Source organism: Pelecanus crispus, chromosome 23, assembly GCF_030463565.1.
Source record: "Pelecanus crispus isolate bPelCri1 chromosome 23, bPelCri1.pri, whole genome shotgun sequence".
Lineage (NCBI taxonomy): Eukaryota > Metazoa > Chordata > Aves > Pelecaniformes > Pelecanidae > Pelecanus > Pelecanus crispus.
Genome location: NC_134665.1, coordinates 1,622,635 through 1,640,307, shown reverse-complemented (window position 1 = coordinate 1,640,307; position 17,673 = coordinate 1,622,635). Strand labels below are relative to the sequence as shown.

General features: G+C 48.6%; 1 pseudogene; it reads left to right on the top strand.

Moving 5' to 3' along the window:
* Nucleotides 1-14,410: 14,410 nt before the first annotated feature.
* On the top strand, nucleotides 14,411-17,427 carry LOC142595826 (ubiquitin carboxyl-terminal hydrolase 42-like; annotated as a pseudogene).
* Nucleotides 17,428-17,673: the final 246 nt, after the last annotated feature.

The following is a 17,673-nucleotide window of genomic DNA, read 5'->3' as shown; positions in this document are numbered from 1 at the left end:
AGGAGGAATGAGAGGAGGAGAAAGAAGAGGTGGAGGAGGAACACGAGGAACAGTCAGAAGAGGAACAGGTGGCACCAGGAGCAGAAGGAAGAATAGGAAGAGAAGAAGGAGGAGCAGGAGGAGGAGCAGAAGATAGGGGAACAAGACACAGAACAGGAGGAGGAGGACAAACATGAGAAAGAAGAGGAAAAAAGAGGAGGAAGAGGAGAAGGACGAGAAGGAGGGGGTAGAGGGGCAGGAAGAGGAGGAGGAGGAAGGAAAAGGAGAAGGAAAATGAAGAGGAATGGGACGATGAGGAGGAGGAAGATGAAGAGAAGGAAGAGGAGGATGACATACAGGATGAACAGACGAACAGAACAAAGAGGAGGCAGTGGAGGAGGTGGGGGAGAAAGAGAAGAAGAAGGAGGAGAAACAAGAAGAAGGTGAGCAAGAGGATGAAAAAGAGAATAAGGACAACTAACAGGAGAAGGAGGATTAGGATGAAGTTGTGGAGGAGGAGTGGGAGGAAGGGGGCTTTGAACTAGCCCGGCTGAAAAAGCTGACCAGCACATTGCGGTACATAAGAAAAGCTCCTATGTAAAGATGGCTTCAAAGACATGCCAAGAGAACTTGACCAACTGTGACCTCGCCTATACAAGTGGCTCTACTGTTAGAAGAAACCAGACGGAAACCAGCTGAAAGCAGCAAAGTTGCACCAAAAGAGTGCCAACTCAGCTGGGAAATATGCATTAAGCGTGCTTGCACAGGGGTTCATGTGAACAAATACTCAAAAGTGAATGCTAACAGGCCACCTCATGGTCAAATCCAAGAGAGTTTTTTAGACTGTCAAAATGAATACGTGAGTAGCCTTAAGACTGCATATAAGGAATCAAGAATTGTAACACAGCGTGCTTCTCGGGCTCCCAGCCGAGAGGCACCTTTATGGCCGGCAATAAAAAGGGATTTGACCTAGTGTATTTGTCTGCTGCCTTCTTTCCTGTACCCACACATGAACTAGAAGAGAAGTGCAAGCAAATCCATTCTGGTAAAAGTTCAGGTCCACATGTAAACAGCCAGAACTCTGAACGCTGACCTTACTCAGATATTTATCTTCCTTTGATATGCAACTAAGCACATTCCCTCCTACCCACAGCCTGTCCTCACAGCCTCACAGCTCTCCTACATAAGAAATATAAGCTACAGAAGCTACAAAAGAAAAAATAACCTGCTTTGGTGAACACCAAAACACGCATGACTTTCTCAAACTCTTCATTGCCCCATCTGAGGGTCAAGGGACAGCATCTCCTAAAGGCTCGTTCACAGGCACTGCCCTGAAAACCCCCCACCGCTTCTCTACTAGTGCACAAAGAGATGAGGAAGACTTTCATCTTTAACTCTATGCAGACAATTTCTGAAATTAGACAAGTCATTTTTAACGAGGATAAGCCCTTTGCCTTGCATCTGGCAACCAACAGGGACGTGGACCCAGCAGCACAGAGCAGTGCCATGCGCAAACCACCACCCTACCCACAGGGAAAGACAGACAAGTCAGATGGGGCACCCAATATCGCCAAAAAATGGCTCTTCACATCAGTTCTCTCTATCATCAGCTTAGTCCTTTCAGGCAGACACAGAAATCCAAAGTGATTTCCTCTTCTTTTCCTGAAGTAGACTTTTAAGTAGATATTGCCAAAGAATGCAAGAACAACCAAAAAAAGCTAAAGCAGGTCTCCCGTTAAGTCCACTACCCCTCACAAAACAGACAAGTGGCTTCAAGAGATGCCTGCAAAGAAACCGCCAATGGAAGAGAACCCTGATAACTCCCGTACAAGCGGTCAATGTGGAAATGGGAAACGGCACCACTGACCCTTCTCCCACTCCTCCTACCAGCTCTTCGCCAGCCACGTGAAGATGCAAAACCAAGGAAGATCAGAATCAGATCTGACAAGAAATTCACCCCCCACTATCCAAAACGATCAAGAAATCTATCTGAAATACAGATTCACATCCACTAGCATGGATGATGAACCTCGCCCTAAGCACACGTTGTGCCTTGAGACAGGAGCTAAGGACTGCATGCAGTCACCACCACGAGCAGGCGTTCAAACCTGAAGCATCCACAACACCCAGGCAAACCTCCACCATTTTGTCAGCAATGCTTCAAGTCACACGAAACTCAGTCCAGGACCTTACAAAATGTCACTAAATTATTGACAGCAGCCTCTTTACAGGTTGCTTACTCAAAAGCAAAAACCAAAAAGCCACGTACCCTTGGGGAAATCCTTGTCCTTCTGTGCAGCTGGTGTCTTCCCAGGGCTCTTCCTCAAGGCACGAGAAATGACCATGCATTTGGAAGTCCACACAAGCTCAGAAGCACACTTAGTCCTCTGCCAGTCATTACCCATGGGCCAGAAGCCCTCTCACCCCTCCCCAGAACTGCCCCTTAGTCACTGGCAGTCATTCTCCATGGACCACATGGACCTTCCTACCCACCTACCTACCAACACAGCTACCGACTCACCAGAAATGAGTCAGACTGCACCAGAAGGGACACTGCCTGACATGAAGTAGACATATTAGACCAGAAATGATGCTTTCAAGACAGAAAACACAGCACAATCCACCAGAACAGCAAAAAACAACCAGAAGAAACATCGCACACAAACCAAAGGCCCCTTTCCAAACCCTAATAAGGCAAACAAGCTGAAAAAAAAGACTTGCCACAAAAAAAGACCACACAGAACACAAGGTAAGCTAAAAATAACATAACCCCAGGAACCCAGGGCAAACAAACCCAGATTCTCTCCATAACAGTAACACGCTTTAATTGTAACTCACTTAACCTCTGGCATACCATAACCCTGTCACCCCATAACCCTAGCTCATTGTAGCCCTACAATACCAGAAAATGGATCACAAACTCCCTGGAGATCTCCGCCAGGGCCTTCACGTGGCCCCGGATCTCGAACATCACAACTTTGAAGTGGGAGTGAGACAGAGCCACCAGGACATCACCACCATCCATCTTCACACCCTGGAAAAGTGCCCAGCTTAAACGCCCCTGGGGAGAAAGGCTGAGGCACTCGGAGACTTTGACCCGGCCAGCCATGACCACGGGGCTTCAGCTCATCGTTTCTGTGCCACAGCCACCAGGCAGATGACCTCGTCGCCCTGCAAGACCCCTTGGGGCAGCCGTGGCTGCTCTGGGGGCCTCCAAGAGAACCAGCTCACCTGGGCTGCTCTGCGGCCACCGCGCGCCTTGGCTGTCAGGCGGGTCTCAGCGCGGCTCTGCAATCCGCTGTCACCTCCCTGCAGGATGCTCTCCACCACACGGGACGTCTCCGCTTGCTCACCCTGGGGACAAAGAGCAAAAGAGAGCGATGGCGTTTGCTTTGTCCCCATTCCCAGGGTGCCACAAGAGAGACCTGCCACCCCCAAATCACATACTGGGTGCTGCAGACACAGCATACAAGCTGCAGACGTGGGTCAGGATGGCTGTGGGGAGCGGGCAAGACATTCTGCGGTGCCCCGGCCCTGGCAGAAAGCAGAGCTGGAGAGAACAGCGGGGGAAGCCCAGGGCGGACGGCGTTGGGGCCCGGCAGGGTGCAGCGCCCACAGAAATGCCTGGCTCCTTCAGCCTTGGCCCCGAGGCTGCAGCACGGGGACAGCACCGGCTGCGACTTTGCTGGGAAAAGCCAGGCAGGGGGGACCCTCACACCCCACACGGGTACCCAGACCTGGGATTTGACAACCGGTCCCTCTGCCCATCGCCACCATGGCATCCAGAAAGCAGCGCCGCTGGCCCTGCCGTGGTCCTGAGCCATCTCTCCATGGACGAGTCTTTAACCAGCAGGCCTGAAGAGAGGAGAAATTGTCCCCCATTAACCCCTGCTCAAGGTTTTGCAGGCAGGAGGGTTTTTTGAGATGCCTGGTGCTGCCACTCCTGGGGAGCACTCAAGAAACAGGGCAGCTGCCTGTACCTGCAGGCAGGCGGTGGAGTGTGCACAGCGGGAGCGAGCGGTGGTTTGTGCAGCTGTTGAATGGATTCAGGCTTGAAATGTGGCCAGCCTGGTACGCCTGCTACCTTTTTCCTTGCAGGTTGTATTTAGAGCCTAAATAGTATTATTTTAAAAGCAAAACCAACAAGCAAACCAAGAAAAAACCCAAAGCTGGGCAGTTGTTTTCCTTCCAGCTGGGCTTTTCTCCCCACTCCTGGCCACTCTGCAAAGTGATGTCAATATTAGGGTGCAGGATTAGGCCCAAGGGCAGGCCTTTTGCAGGCAGCACATTCCTTGAGGCCCCCAGTAATGCAGTTCCTGGGGACTGCTCAAGAAATGGGGGCAGGTGCCCATCATTGCTGTTTTGGGTCTCTCCCCATCGCTCTCTGTCCAGCTCCCTGCACCCATTTTTTAATTCCTCCCTCTCTGTCTTTAGCCCATCATTATTTTCTTCCTTTTTTTATTTACTCTCTCTGGCTCCCTGTCTGTATTTTCCAATTCCTCCTCTGCTGCCCTACAGCCTGTTGCTATTTTCTTCTCTCTCTACATCTCTCTCATCTTTTCTAATGCCGTCTCCTGCTTCCTGGCCTTATTTTTCCTCTCTGTCCTGCAGCCTGTCCCCTCTTTCCTGCCTCTCTCCCCTGCTCAGCTGCCTCTGCTTCCCGTCCTTCCCTTGCTCTGTGTCCTGCACTGTCCCCCTGCCTCTCCCTTTCCCTCTCCTTTCCCCTCGCACCCTTTCCCCTCTCTGCCTCTGTCCTGATCCCTCTCCCATTTCTCTCTCACCACGCTCTCCTGCTGCTTGGCACAGGGCCCTTGGCCTTCTTGCCACCTGCCTCTCCGGAGCTGGGCACCATTTGGCAGGAGACGGCACCCAGCGGCAGCAGCAAGCGGGTCAAAGGCCCCCGGGGCTGCCTCCGCAGCGCCTCCTCCAGCACTGGGGCCGTGCGGGGTGGATGGTGCTGGGGTGCAGGTGGGGGCATCACTGACGCCACTCGCTCCTTGCTGCAGCCACCTCTGCCCTGTAGTGCGAGAGGTGGGGGAGGTTGTTGAGGGAGGAGGTCAAGTGGGGGACGTCGGGGACATTGGGGACAGCGTCCTCGCCATCCCCCAGCCCCGCCGCCACCGCTCGCTCCTTGGGGCAGCCGCCTTCTGCCACGTACTGGGAGAGCTCGGGGAACTCATGGAGGAAGTCAGACAAGTCGGGGTCATCGGGGACGGTGTCCTTGCTGTCCCCCAGCCCTGCCACCACCGCCTGCTCCTTGGGGCAGCCACCCTCTGCCACACATTTGGAGCGCTTGGGGAGCTGGTGGGGGAAGGCAGTCAAGCTGGGGCTGTCAGGGACATCGGGGACAGTGTCCTCACTGTCTGTGGTGTTGAGCCAGGTGAGCATACAGTTGGTGGTGGTGTCCTCTACCTGCTCAGGAAGGGCCTCGCCAAAGGCGTCTGGCCCCTGCTCGCACAGATCCATGGGCTTCCCTAGGGCTGTCGGGGTGGTCACTGCTGCTGAAAAAGCAAACAAAGGCAACCCAACCCCGGGGCGATGCAGGCTTTCCTCAGCTTGGCCACCCACCTGCAGGTTCTGCCACCCCCCAAACCTCACCTTCGGGTTTTATTGCAGTTCCACAGGTCGGCGGAGCCAGGGCATGCTGGTAGGGGCTGGCAGCAGGGACACTGTCGTCAATGGCCGCCCCGCCCTTGTTGGAGGCCTCCGACGGCTGCTGGCTGCTGCCAGGCACCTGGAGGGAAAAACAACTTCCATGTCTGCAAATCCCCAGTTATCAAAGGCTGTCAACAGAGGTGGGGCCGACCATGAGCACGAGACCCACATGCAGGCCTGGGGACAGCAAAGGCACCTGCTCTGTCCCCACCACAGCACGCCCGCTCCACAGCCTGCAGCCGTCTCTTGGAGAGGAGGCCACTCCGCCTTCCCCTGCCCTGCGCACATCAGACACCCACCTCCAGCTCTCAGGGCGCGGGCTGGCGACCCTCGGGGCAGCAGCAGGAGCCGCTCGGACCCTGCTTGTGGCCTTGGCCCTGGGGCTGAGCACTCGGGGCTGGGCTGGGGAGCTGGGCCATGCTGGGGCCCAGGGCACTGAGGTCTCCAGGTCCCTGTCCCCAGGCCCACCCGCACAGGGAGATTCCTGCTCCTCCTTCTCCTCCTCCTTCTCCTTCTCATTATTCTCCTTCTTCTTCTCCTTATCCTTCTCCTACCACCCCCGCCCCCGCAGGTCCCCAGCCCCCCCCCACCCCCCCCGCTTCCCCCCCCTGCTTCCCCCCTCCCCCATTTCTCCTCAGGCTGCTCGGCCTCTGCCCCCTCCGGCCCCGCCCCAGGCTGCCTGGGACTGACAGGCCGCCTCCGGCTCCGCTCATTGGCTCAGCTGTGGCCAATGGCGTGGCTGTTGCCAGGCGGGCACAGGCAGCCCGCGCCTCTCCTCCCAGGGCTGCCCTGCGCCCGCTGCCCCCCAGCCCGCAGCGGCTCCTCAGCCCGCCGGGACACTGGGCCTGCGGAGAGACGGCCTGCGAGAAGGGCCATGGCCCTGGGGCTGTTCTCTCAGCAGCGCAAGGGCTGTGCACAGCCCTGCCCTCCCTCAGGGCTCTGCTGGGGGCTGGGCCTGCCCGGGGAGGGAGCTGCCGGGAGGGAGCTGCCCGGGAATTGCTCTGGGCCCCAAGGCTTTCCCAAAATGCAGGCCTGTCTGTGCTGCCAGCCCCAGCCCTGGGCAGGGGGAGCTGCGTGACGGGAGCCGCTGATTTGACTTTCTGGGCAGATGATGGAGTAGGCAGACACAGGCTGTAAGCCTGGGCTGGTCTGTACCTGCAGAGCTGTGGGCTGAGCTATTCTGCCTCTGAAGGCTGGAGAGATACGGGCTGTGGGCAGAGTTACTGTTTGCCAGTTAGCATTTCTTTTGGGGTCCTGTGACGGTGATGGTAAGGTCGCCAGCCTGCAGCTCTGTGGCAGTTAAAACTACGACTGAAAGAGTTTTGATGGTGGATGCTGTTCTGTGTGTTTCATTTTCAATAATTGTTTCACTGAGGTGGAATTATTTCTGTGCGATTAGGTGACGGGGATCTTCTTGCAGTGGTCTTCTGCTTCTGGAGCACGTCCTGACAGCCTTTGTCATGCAGAGCTTTCCCATCTGTTCCCGAGAGGAGTGATGGCCATGATGTGGAGCAACTCCTGTGAGTAGTGGCTTCACCAGTAAGCTTGGATTTAGTGGATCCCCATGGACAAATGGATGCAGCAGGTGCTCCATCCAAGAACTTTGATGTGCTGACGCTCTAGAGTGAATTTGGAGGTGTTTCCTCCTCCTCCTCCTCTTCCTCTTCCCTGTTCTTCCTCCTACTTTTCCTTCTCCTCCTGCTCCTGCTCCTGCTCGTCTGGTTTTTTGTCATAGTCGTCGTCCTCCTCCTGCTGTTCTTCTTCCTCCTCCTGTTGTTGCTCTTCGTCTTGTTCTTCCTCCTCCTGTTGTTCCTCCTACTGCTGTTCCTCCTCCCGTTCTTCCTCCTCCTCCCTCCTCCTCCTTCTCTTCCTTCTCCTCCTCCTCTTCCTCTTCTTGCTGTTCTTCCTTCTCCTCTTGTTCTTCCTCTGACTCCTGTTCTTCAGCCTCCTTGTCATCCTCCACCTCTTCTTCCTCTTCCTCGTTCTCCTTCTCTTTCTCCTCTGTCTCCTCATATGCCTCTGCATGTTTATCCTCTGCATGTTCATTGTCTTCCTCGTCTTCTTGTTCTTCATAGTCCTTCTCCTGATACCCCTCTTTCTCCTCCTCCTCCTCCAACTCATCCTCCTCCTATTCCCTTCTGTTTTTCTTCCTCTGCTTCCTCTTACTCTGTTGTTCTGTTTACTCTCCTGGTCTTACCCTCCTCCTGCTGTTCCTTCTGTTCTTTTTCCACCTTCTCCTCTTCTTCTACTTCCTCCTCTTCCTTCTCCTTCCTCCTTCCTCCTCCTCTTCTTCTCCTACCTCATATTCCTCTTTTTCTTCCTCCTCTTCATCATCCTGTTCTTCCTCTTCTTCCTTCTCCTCCTACTCTTCTTAATTTTATTCCTCTTATTCCTCCTCCTCCTTTCCTTCTTCCTCTTCCCCCTTATCCTCCTGTCGCCATCCTCCTTTCTTTCTTCTCCTTTTTCTCATCCTGCTCTTCCTCTTCTTATGCCTCTTCCTTTTCCTATTTCTTCTCCTCCTGTTCCTCCTCCACCTCCTCTTCTTCCTCCTCTTGCTCATTTCTCATCTTTCTCCTCCTCATTGTTCCTTTTCATCCTTGTCCTATCTTTTCATCCTCCTTATCCTCATCTTCCTTCTTGTGTTCCTCCTTCTCCTCCTCCTCCTCCTCCTTCATGTTTTCCTCCAGTTTCTCCTCATCCATCTCCTCCCATCGCTGGAGGTATCTAAAAGCCATGTAGAGGTGGCGCTTAGGGACCTGCTTTAGTGGTGCCTTGGCAGTGCTAGGTTAACAGTTGCACTCAATGATCTTAAGGGTCTTTGCCAACCTAAATGATTCTGATTCCATGATTGTATGCAAGACGAAGCTTACAGAGGGTGGAAACAAGGCCAGGAGTCCTGGGAGAAAGATGGAAACATTGTCCGAGCGTCCAGGGACCAAGTCAGGAAAGCCAAAGCCCAGATGGAATTGAATCTGGGCAGGGATGTCAAAGATAGCCAGGAGAGCTTCTTAAGTACGCAGGAGACAAAAAGCAGCCGAGGGAAACTGTGGGCCCCTTGCTCAACGAGACAGGGGACCTGGTTCCACAGACGTGCAAAAAGCGGAGGTACTGAATGCCTTCTCTGGCTCAGCCTTTACTAGCAAGAGCAGCCTTCAGGAGTGCCAGGTCCCAGAGAGTAGGTGGAAAGGCTGGAGCAAGGAAGAGGTACCCTTGGTGGAAGAGGATCAGGTCAGGGAATACTTGTGAAACACGGGATATGCAGTTCTGAATGTCTCTCTCAAGTTTATTTGTCTACTCTTCCATATGTTTTTATTACATTGTCTTAATATACCGCCATTTGTCTTAAGTCTGGGTTGTCTGTTTTGCCTCTCTAAAGTGTCTAGTTACAGACAAGTTCATGCTGTGATTTCTATTTTTATTATTAAATGCTATCAAACAGCGATGGACTTCTTCTTCACTGGTCCTGCATCAGGAGGTGAGTGGGGAACCTGTATTAAATACAGTTCATCTGAATAATCTGCCTGGTTGATACAAGCTGTGTTGTTCAGAGATGTCTAAAGTTTTGGTTTTTGTTTTTAAGGATAAAAAGCACTTGCCCCACTGTAAATATATATAGCATGTAAAATTTATATAGTATAGAGTGGGTTTGATACTCCTGAAATCAGCTCTTCCGTTCAGTGGTGGGTGAGAAGATGCTGTCGGCGTGACCCAGGGAAGATAAGTAACTGGGGACTTCAGCTGCCTAGGCAAGAACGCAGACGGCTTTCTCCTTTGACGTTAAAAGCTTCCAAAACCAGCAGCAGGTTGGAAGCTCAGCAGTAGCTTTTTCCCGTGTGTGACACTATGACAAAAAGGAGCAAGGTTAATGTTTTACTAAATAGTGCAAGGAATATTTTGGTACCTGGAGAACACCCTAAAGCCAAAGGGTAAGTGTCCCCTGCCTAATGTTCCTATGGCAACAGTTATGTGAGGTGACATAAAGTAGCATGACCAAGAAACCACATAGCTTTCCTGTATCTGGCTTTTTTCCCTCTTTTGTCCTTTGGCTCCAAGATTTGGTGTCTTGTCTTTTGTCTGATGAATAACCCTGGCCTAAAAGTATCAAAGGAGTTTAGATGTTGACTGCTGCACCCCGATGAAGAGCTGCAGAAGCAACAACTGCCCCAAGTAGCTACTAAGCAGTAAATGGAGGGAGGGCAGTTTGTGACAGCTTCAGATTAGAGCTGTGGAGAAGCAGACTGGGCAGCTGCAGCAGCGTCAGCTGTTTCTAACTGGGGGAGGTCTAATTAATCTACCTGAGGAGCAGAGATCCGCTTTCACCCGCACCCCCCCCTTTACATTTCACTGAAACTCGTGGAAGGGGACTTGCATGGAACAGGAACAAAATACCTCCTTAATTTAGGGTGACTCTCGAGGGAAACGAGCTCTTAATGGAATAAAACTCACAGTTGTAGCATACTTCACTGAAACAATCTATGTTGCAGTTGAAAGTTTTTTCTGTCTGAAAATTTAACCCTGATAATATAAACTAGTGTGTGTAAAGGCAGGGAACGGGGCCTTTTACTTACAAGAGCAGTTATAACACATGTTGTAAAATTTAATCACTTTAAAGAAAAAAAAAAAGAAGAGCAATTGCCTCCCATGTGTTCTTGGTAAATGAGGAGCTATACAATAGTACAGTTTCACCCTATTTTTGAGAAAATCACCAGATTTAAGCCACAGGTCTTCATGACAAATGAAAACATGAATACTGCAGTGGATTTACATAGAACATCCCATTTTTAACAACGATTGATCCAGAGTATTTGTCATGCAAATCACTTGCGTGCACCGAGTAATACTTCTATCAGTCCATATCTGTACAGTATTTACATTTTATCTTTAAAATCTTGCTAGAACCATTTTCCAAGAAAATGTAGAAATGAAACGGGTAAGCCACAAATCTTTAATTTGTAGCATTTGGTCTACAACAGACCCAGCTTTTCCAGCAAGCCTATCTACGTAGATATGTAATGAATCTTAAAAATAGGCATTGTTTTATATATGAAGCACTACAAATGCTGCTCCGTTTACAAAGGTTCAGTTTTGTACCAGTTCAAAATGGTTCAAAATGCGAAGTGACGTAGACCTTGTTTTCTTTTGTTTTCTTTTGTATTTTGTTTTGGTTTTTTTTCAGAGTTAGCCTTCAACAGTTCCGGTGGGGGTAGGTGATAGATCTTTGCTCACAGGCTAAGAGGAGCAGCGTTGCTAGGGTTTGGAATAGTAACATGAACACAGCGTTTCCGTTCGCCATCCTGCGGGGTGCTGCAAAAGAGAGCAGCAGCTCCCCTGTTTCAGCGGGGAGAGTCCAAGCAGGTTCCCTCTTTAATGATACAGGATAAATCCACCTAGTAGTGATTCTGTGTTTTATACCACTGTTATCAATAGCTTCAGCAGAAACTGGGTATTGTGGTACGTTAGTAACTTCTGAATTAGGGAGTGCAGGGGCTGCACGGAGTAAACGCACTGTAGGCTCCTGATCTTTATCAGGTTAGGATTAATATTTGAACCAAAGCACCACATCCCACCGTCTGGGAGGCGCCAGGTTCGGCCATTCAAAACATCAAAGCCCAAAATTCTTTCATTAAGATTTTTCACTGCAAATGGGTAGACAGCATGCGTTTGTCACCCGGGAGCCATAAATGAACCGTTGCAGTCTGACAAACAGCACTTGCTCCGTTCATGCCAGTAATTTTAACTCTTTGCCATCTGGGTCATATACTCAGCTTCTCAGCATCTTGTTGTGTCAATATTGAATTTTGTGCACTGGTGTCTATTAGGAATTGGATGAATTGTTTTTGAGGGCGAACTGGGATTAAAATATATAGGCCATTATTATCTATCCATTGGTAGGAGTCCACTTGCCAGATGGACAGACCCAATTGTCGTCCAGGCACTACTTGTTTTTTGATCTTGGATTTTGGGGAAGGAAAGGGTCATGTCGTGGTTTAGCCCCAGCCAGCAACTCAGTACCACGCAGCCGCTCGCTCACTCCCCCTACCCCGATGGGATGGGGGAGAGAATCGGAGGAGTAAGAGTGAGAAACACTCCTGGGTTGAGATAAGAACAGTTTAATAATTGAAATAAAGTAAAATAGTAATGCTAATAGTAACAGTATAATAATGATAATAATAATAATGATACACGAAGCAAGTGATGCACAATGCAATTGCTCACCACCCGACGACCGATACCCAGACAGTTCCCGAGCAGCGATCCCTGCTCCCCGGCCAACCCCCCCCCAGTTTATATACTGAGCATGACGTCATATGGTATGGAATAGCCCTTTGGTCAGTTTGGATCAGCTATTCTGGCTGTGCCCCCTCCCAGTTTCTTGTGCGCCTGGCAGAGCATGGGAAGCTGAAAAAGTCCTTGACTGGCATAAGCAGTACTCAGCAACAACTAAAAACATCAGCATGTTATCAACATTCTTCTCCTACTAAATCCAAAACACAGCACTATGCCTGCTGCTAGGAAGAAAATTAACTCTATCCCAGCCGAAACCAGGACAGTCATCACCCCCTCTCGGAGCTGGTGATGGTATCTGAGTGTTGGAAATGTTTTCTCTCCGATGGTGTCTTTGAACTGCATGAATTAGATCTTGGATAATGCTGGCAGGTTGTTTCTGAATTACAGCTCTCGGCATGCCTAATATCAGTGCTTGATTCTGTAGTTCTCTCCACCTCTGACCCCTAGGTTGACGATTAATGGATTTTGGTTCCTGGGAACTCTTTTGGGGTGTTTGTTTAATTTGTCTGATGTTATCACTAGGATTTTGGGTTTCAACAGATGGATTACCCCATCCCATTTCTCATCCATGATTGATGATGTTGTGCATCAGTGTTGCCCACGTGGGGAGATGTCTGCGCACTAGGGCCCCTTCCTGTTTGTTGGCAACCTCCCTCATGTCTAACAGGGCACTGAACTCTGCGTCCCTCCTAATTTCATCTCGTTTTGCAACGAGGTAGGGTTTGAGCATAGCAGGGGCTCCCTTAATTAAGGGCTTTAGCCTCTCATGATCCACGATTGCTGATATGGGAACGTCAAGAGGGCTGCGATCATGCATGGCCTGGATACCGGCAGCTTTTGTAACAGCTGTGGAAAGTTCATTTAGGGATTTAATAGGCATTACTAGAGGTTCTCCTCTCTCCCCTATATCAATTCCATCGGCCCAGTATGCCACTCTGCTGGTTATGGAGTGGGGATCATCTGGAGGCCTGGAGGCAGCATTTGAAAAGACACCAGGGCCCCAGAATCCATTGGTTTCCTCGCCGTTTAGTAAAATTCTATCTCCGCCAGTTAAACGTTCTCTCCAGAAATACTCAGTTTCAGTTTTGCCTGGCTTAGGGCCATAGCGTTCTTGTAGGTCAGCCATTTGGATTGGATCACATGGGGTTATTTCCTGCTCCAGCCCGAGGCCCAGTAGTTTCTTCTGTTTTTATAATGGGCCTCGCTACATATGTAGGGGCATTTGGAGGAGATAAAGAATCATCATCTTACACCGTTTTGTTATCATCGGGGTCAGCGCAGATGTTTCCATCCCATTCTTCAGGGGATACAATTAATTTCCTAATTTGTACAATGTCAAGGGGATTGGGAGCTTGCACAAGCATCATCTCAACCTTCTCTGCCAATTTTTGGTTTTCCTCCTTTTCTTTCTGTAACTGTTTCTGTAGTTGTTCAATTTGTAGGGACAGTATTAATTCCGCTGCCTTCCTGCCTTCTAGTTCGTCCTTTAGATCCTGCTCCCTTCTATGAAACCTTTCTCAGTCTTTGCAGGCAGCTTCTAAGCAGGTGCCTAGCATTTTGCAAATGACTCCCTTTCCTTTCCCATTTTTAATATTTCCCCTGGTAACTTTTAGCTGTTCTTCCACAGCTTCCCTATCATGCCAGTTATCACAAGCCCATTCTTCTGAGAATTTAGGACTCGGACTTACTCCCTTTGTTTTTAAGTAATCAGAGCTACTGCTTACCATCCTGCCGACTACGCCAAACTGTCGCGAACGCAGGTTTGTGAATCCTGCTGATTATGTTAATTTGTTATGAAAGAGTGACTTTACACAGTTTGATTTAGTAGCAGTTGAGAATTTACTTGTGGCAAATGGCAGGATTTGACTGTGATATTTTAATAACACTCAGTCCTCAGTGATTAACAAAGTGATCAGACAAAACTGATCAAAAGAGTGACTTTAGTTACAGATTCGAAGACGGCAAGGTTCACTCTATTACTAGATGGAAGAAGTGCATAAAGGGAAATTGAGTTACACTGAGCTGGAATGATTCACAGAGAGATTGTGTGTGCAGGGGATAAGGGGGACCCTCCCGTTGAGTCCCGAGGTTCAGAACAGACCCCCTTGCTTTCTAAACTCCTTTTCAGAGAGGAGTCGAGGTGCGGCTGGGTCCAATCTTAGTCTCAGGCTTGGTCAGTGGTTTATGTGAATAGGGATAACATGTATGTAAATATCTAGTGGCAGGGTAAGGCTCACTTTGTAATTAAATCATAAAGCTGCTGCTTTCTAGGATGGTGAGATGATTGCCCAGAAAGCCCATCCAGTGCTCTTGGCAGCCCCTGGGTCCAGATCCCAACCCTGGAGCACCCCTCTTCCACACATCCAGGGTCCCTGTGCAGGGATGAGGGAGAGTCCGACCATACAGGCTCATGACCCCTTCCTAGAAAAGCTTCTGTAGGCTCCAGCACCTGAGCAGAGTGCACTCAAGGCTGCTTTGGTTTTTGAAAATGGACCTGAAGGTGATGCCCACTATGTGCTTAGAGCAGACAGAGGTCGACCTTAGAGAAGACAACTTGTCTGCTGTGGATGCTCTGCTGTTCCAGCACCAGATTTTGCAGGTGGGTTTGCCCCTGCGCTGCCAGTTGCTCTGCTTCCATTGCTGCAACCACCCCACAGGGCATTTGCCACCACCCATGGTCAGTACAGAGATAAAGCACTGGACACATTTCTCCTTCAGCAATATCTGAAGCCAGCTGGATGGCTTTCACCTCTGCAAACTGACTCGACTCCATGCCTTCAGCAGTTTCTTGACTTGTCGTATAGGACTCCGTGCAGCAGCTTTCCACCTCCGATGCTTGCCCACAAGACGACAGGACCCATCAGTGAACTGCTTCTCATTTTCTGGCACTTTATTCTACAGGAATACCTGCTTTTTGTTGTTGGAAAACTAGAAGTTAATTAGTACATTTGAATGCAGATGCTGCATAAAGAGCATCCAATAGGCTATTACAACAGTTTAATCCCAGGTTCATTTCAGCCTGTGTATCCTAGCAAGCACCGTGTAACGTATGAAGGATTCTCATAGTTTACAGATTCTGGCGGAGGAAGAGTAAGATAACTCTGATAAGCACCTCACATCTGGATTGCACGTTCCTTCATCAATGTGGGCTGTGATCAGTTGAGTCTCACATAAACCCAGAAGTTTCAGTCTTTTTGTGAGTTTAAAGAGAAAGGTTTAGCATTTGTACAGTATCTTTTCCATTGCTCGTATGGAAGCTGGTATTACTTCCCCATCAGTTTGGAATTATGTGCCTTGCATTTTGACATCAGAATTTGAAAGAGACTATTTAATTCTTTCTATTTGTTAACTCTCAACAGTGTTTTTCTTGATGGTGTGAACTGACGTGTTCCAGTCTTTGTCTGTGCTAGCGGTTGAATTTCACAGCTCACTCTGCAGGCCCTCCCTTTGAGTGCGCAGTGCAACAATTCTGTTACGAAGGGGTGCAGATGGTTTCGGTGTCTTTCCAGGCAACTCAGTACATGAAGACTTATTACTGTCCAATGTCTCCCTCCTGCAGAATGCCTGTTTCCTTCCACTATATTTTTTACATTGATCTATGATCCATTTTGGAAATTACTTGCAGTTTCTAGTCCTGAGGACCCAGACTCTCTTGTTGCACTTTTAAGATTTGCATTCTAGCAGAAAGCTGAAGGAGTGTATCCAGGACATGTGTTCAAAATAGCCGCCGCTTTGGTATAACAAGAAATGGTGCCCTTGCCTGACGTTCTGGTGATGTGCTCTAGTGAGAGATTCCTGGTCCTGCTTCGTGCCGAGTTGTTGGGAAGCCTGACCTTTTTGGCGTAACAAAGATGCATGTCCAGACATTTGTTTGGCTATGAAAAGATAATGTTCTAAACCCTTTCTTCTTTGTTCTGTAGAGCTGTCCTCTTATATCCTGCTACCTTCTCTGGATTCACAAACCTGAAATGCAGTGTATGGATTTCTGAAAAGAAAAAACCTATTATGCAGGTACTATCACTCAAATAGCATAAGCGTGTGTGAAGAGATGAAACCTTGTTTGACTTTGGGGTGGTGGTGGGGAAATATGCTTTTAAACATTTGTCTGTGCTTGTTTTTAAAGTGTAAAAAGATGGTTGCTGTATCAAGGAGGTATACGATACATCGTTCTCCCAAGATTCTCCCAATAGCACTGAGGAGATTTGTAAATTTTACAGGTGGAAAGATCGACAAGGTATGATAAAGTCCCTGTGTGGCCATAAGAACATACCTGACTCTTAAAGAGCTAATTCTGCAGAAAACATTTCTCTGCAACTTAAGTTATTAGATGTTGTTTATGAGAACAGGTATTTTTAAATGAATCAAAAAATATATTCATATAATCCTAGTCTGTGTTTTTAGAAGTGTTTTTCTCAGGCCATTCCATGGAGTATTTCAGGATAATTTTTGAATCTTCTTGGTCTCTCTTTAGAATGTAAAATGTCCTGGATCTTCAAGCATGTCTGTATGTCCCAATCAGCTGGAGAACCACTCATCTATGCTTGATATGCAGTTCTTGTACAGAGGGGTTTCAGCTGTACCACAGGACACTCTCTCTGCTTCATAAAGGCAGCTATCAGCTTGATTTCTAGTGCTGACAAAGAAATTCAAACCTTACTGGTAACCACTGTTTTTAGGGGGAAAGGTTGCATTCTATGTTTTGTCTGATTTGTTTTGCTGTGTTTTGTTCTGTAGTGTTCTAACCGTGATGCCATTTGGAAGCCATGCAGTTCATCTAAAGGAATCATTGTCTCTATTTGCAGGCCAGTAACGGACTTTGGTATGGAATGAACGATGCCTCGGTAGACCTTTCTGATATCAAAGCAGTTCTCAATCAGCAGGCTTCTGTACTTTTTTATATCAGGTAATAACAAATACTAAATGTGTTGAGAATATATTTACTTTCCTGTTACTGATCTTTTTCTTCCTTTCAAGTGTTTTTCTTTCTGTCCTAGGAGGAGATTACTACTTGTATAATTCGGTTCTGTCAAACCTGAAATTGCCCGTGCCGTTATTATCTTTCATTGCTTGGGCTTCAGCTGCTGCGCTTGTGTACATTGCTATAGATTTGCTCTCTGTAGGTGGCTAATTTAGAAAAGAGGAGAAATGAAGGCCATAGATGGTGTAAGGGTGAGTTATGGCTCTGAAAAGGATAGTCATTGTAGGAAGACCATTATCTAATTTTCAGTTTTGGCTAAGTCTTCCGTATATGTCTTGTGTGTCATATGAACTGTTCCTATAAAATTATAGGATGGGGTTTAGTCCAAGAATAGGCTGAAAGAAAAACCCTAAACTAAGATCCCTGCTCTTTTCCCCAGGCACTGTGATTTGACACTCGGAGAACGTGCTTCTTACTTACCAGCTCCGTCTTACCCCTGTTCATTGCTTGGTCAGCCGTGGGCTAATAGTGAGCAGGCTGCATTTCTGGGAGCACGCCTTTCTCCTCATACGATTAAGGTAATTTGAGGGGGGCAGATAATGGCACCAAATTGATAGTGGGTGTTGGTTTTGATGTGGGTTTTTTTTGTTGTTTTTTTAGTATCTGAGGGTTTTTTTTCCTTCTGCACTGCAGCTTTCTTCACAGCCCTCATGCTACAGCCAGAGTTATTCAAAGAGTGGCTAATCCTAAATTGTGCAGCCGTGCTTCTTCATTACTTTATACTTCCAACTCAGCTTCCTAAAGCACTGAAGACTATGCTCTTGAGACAATTT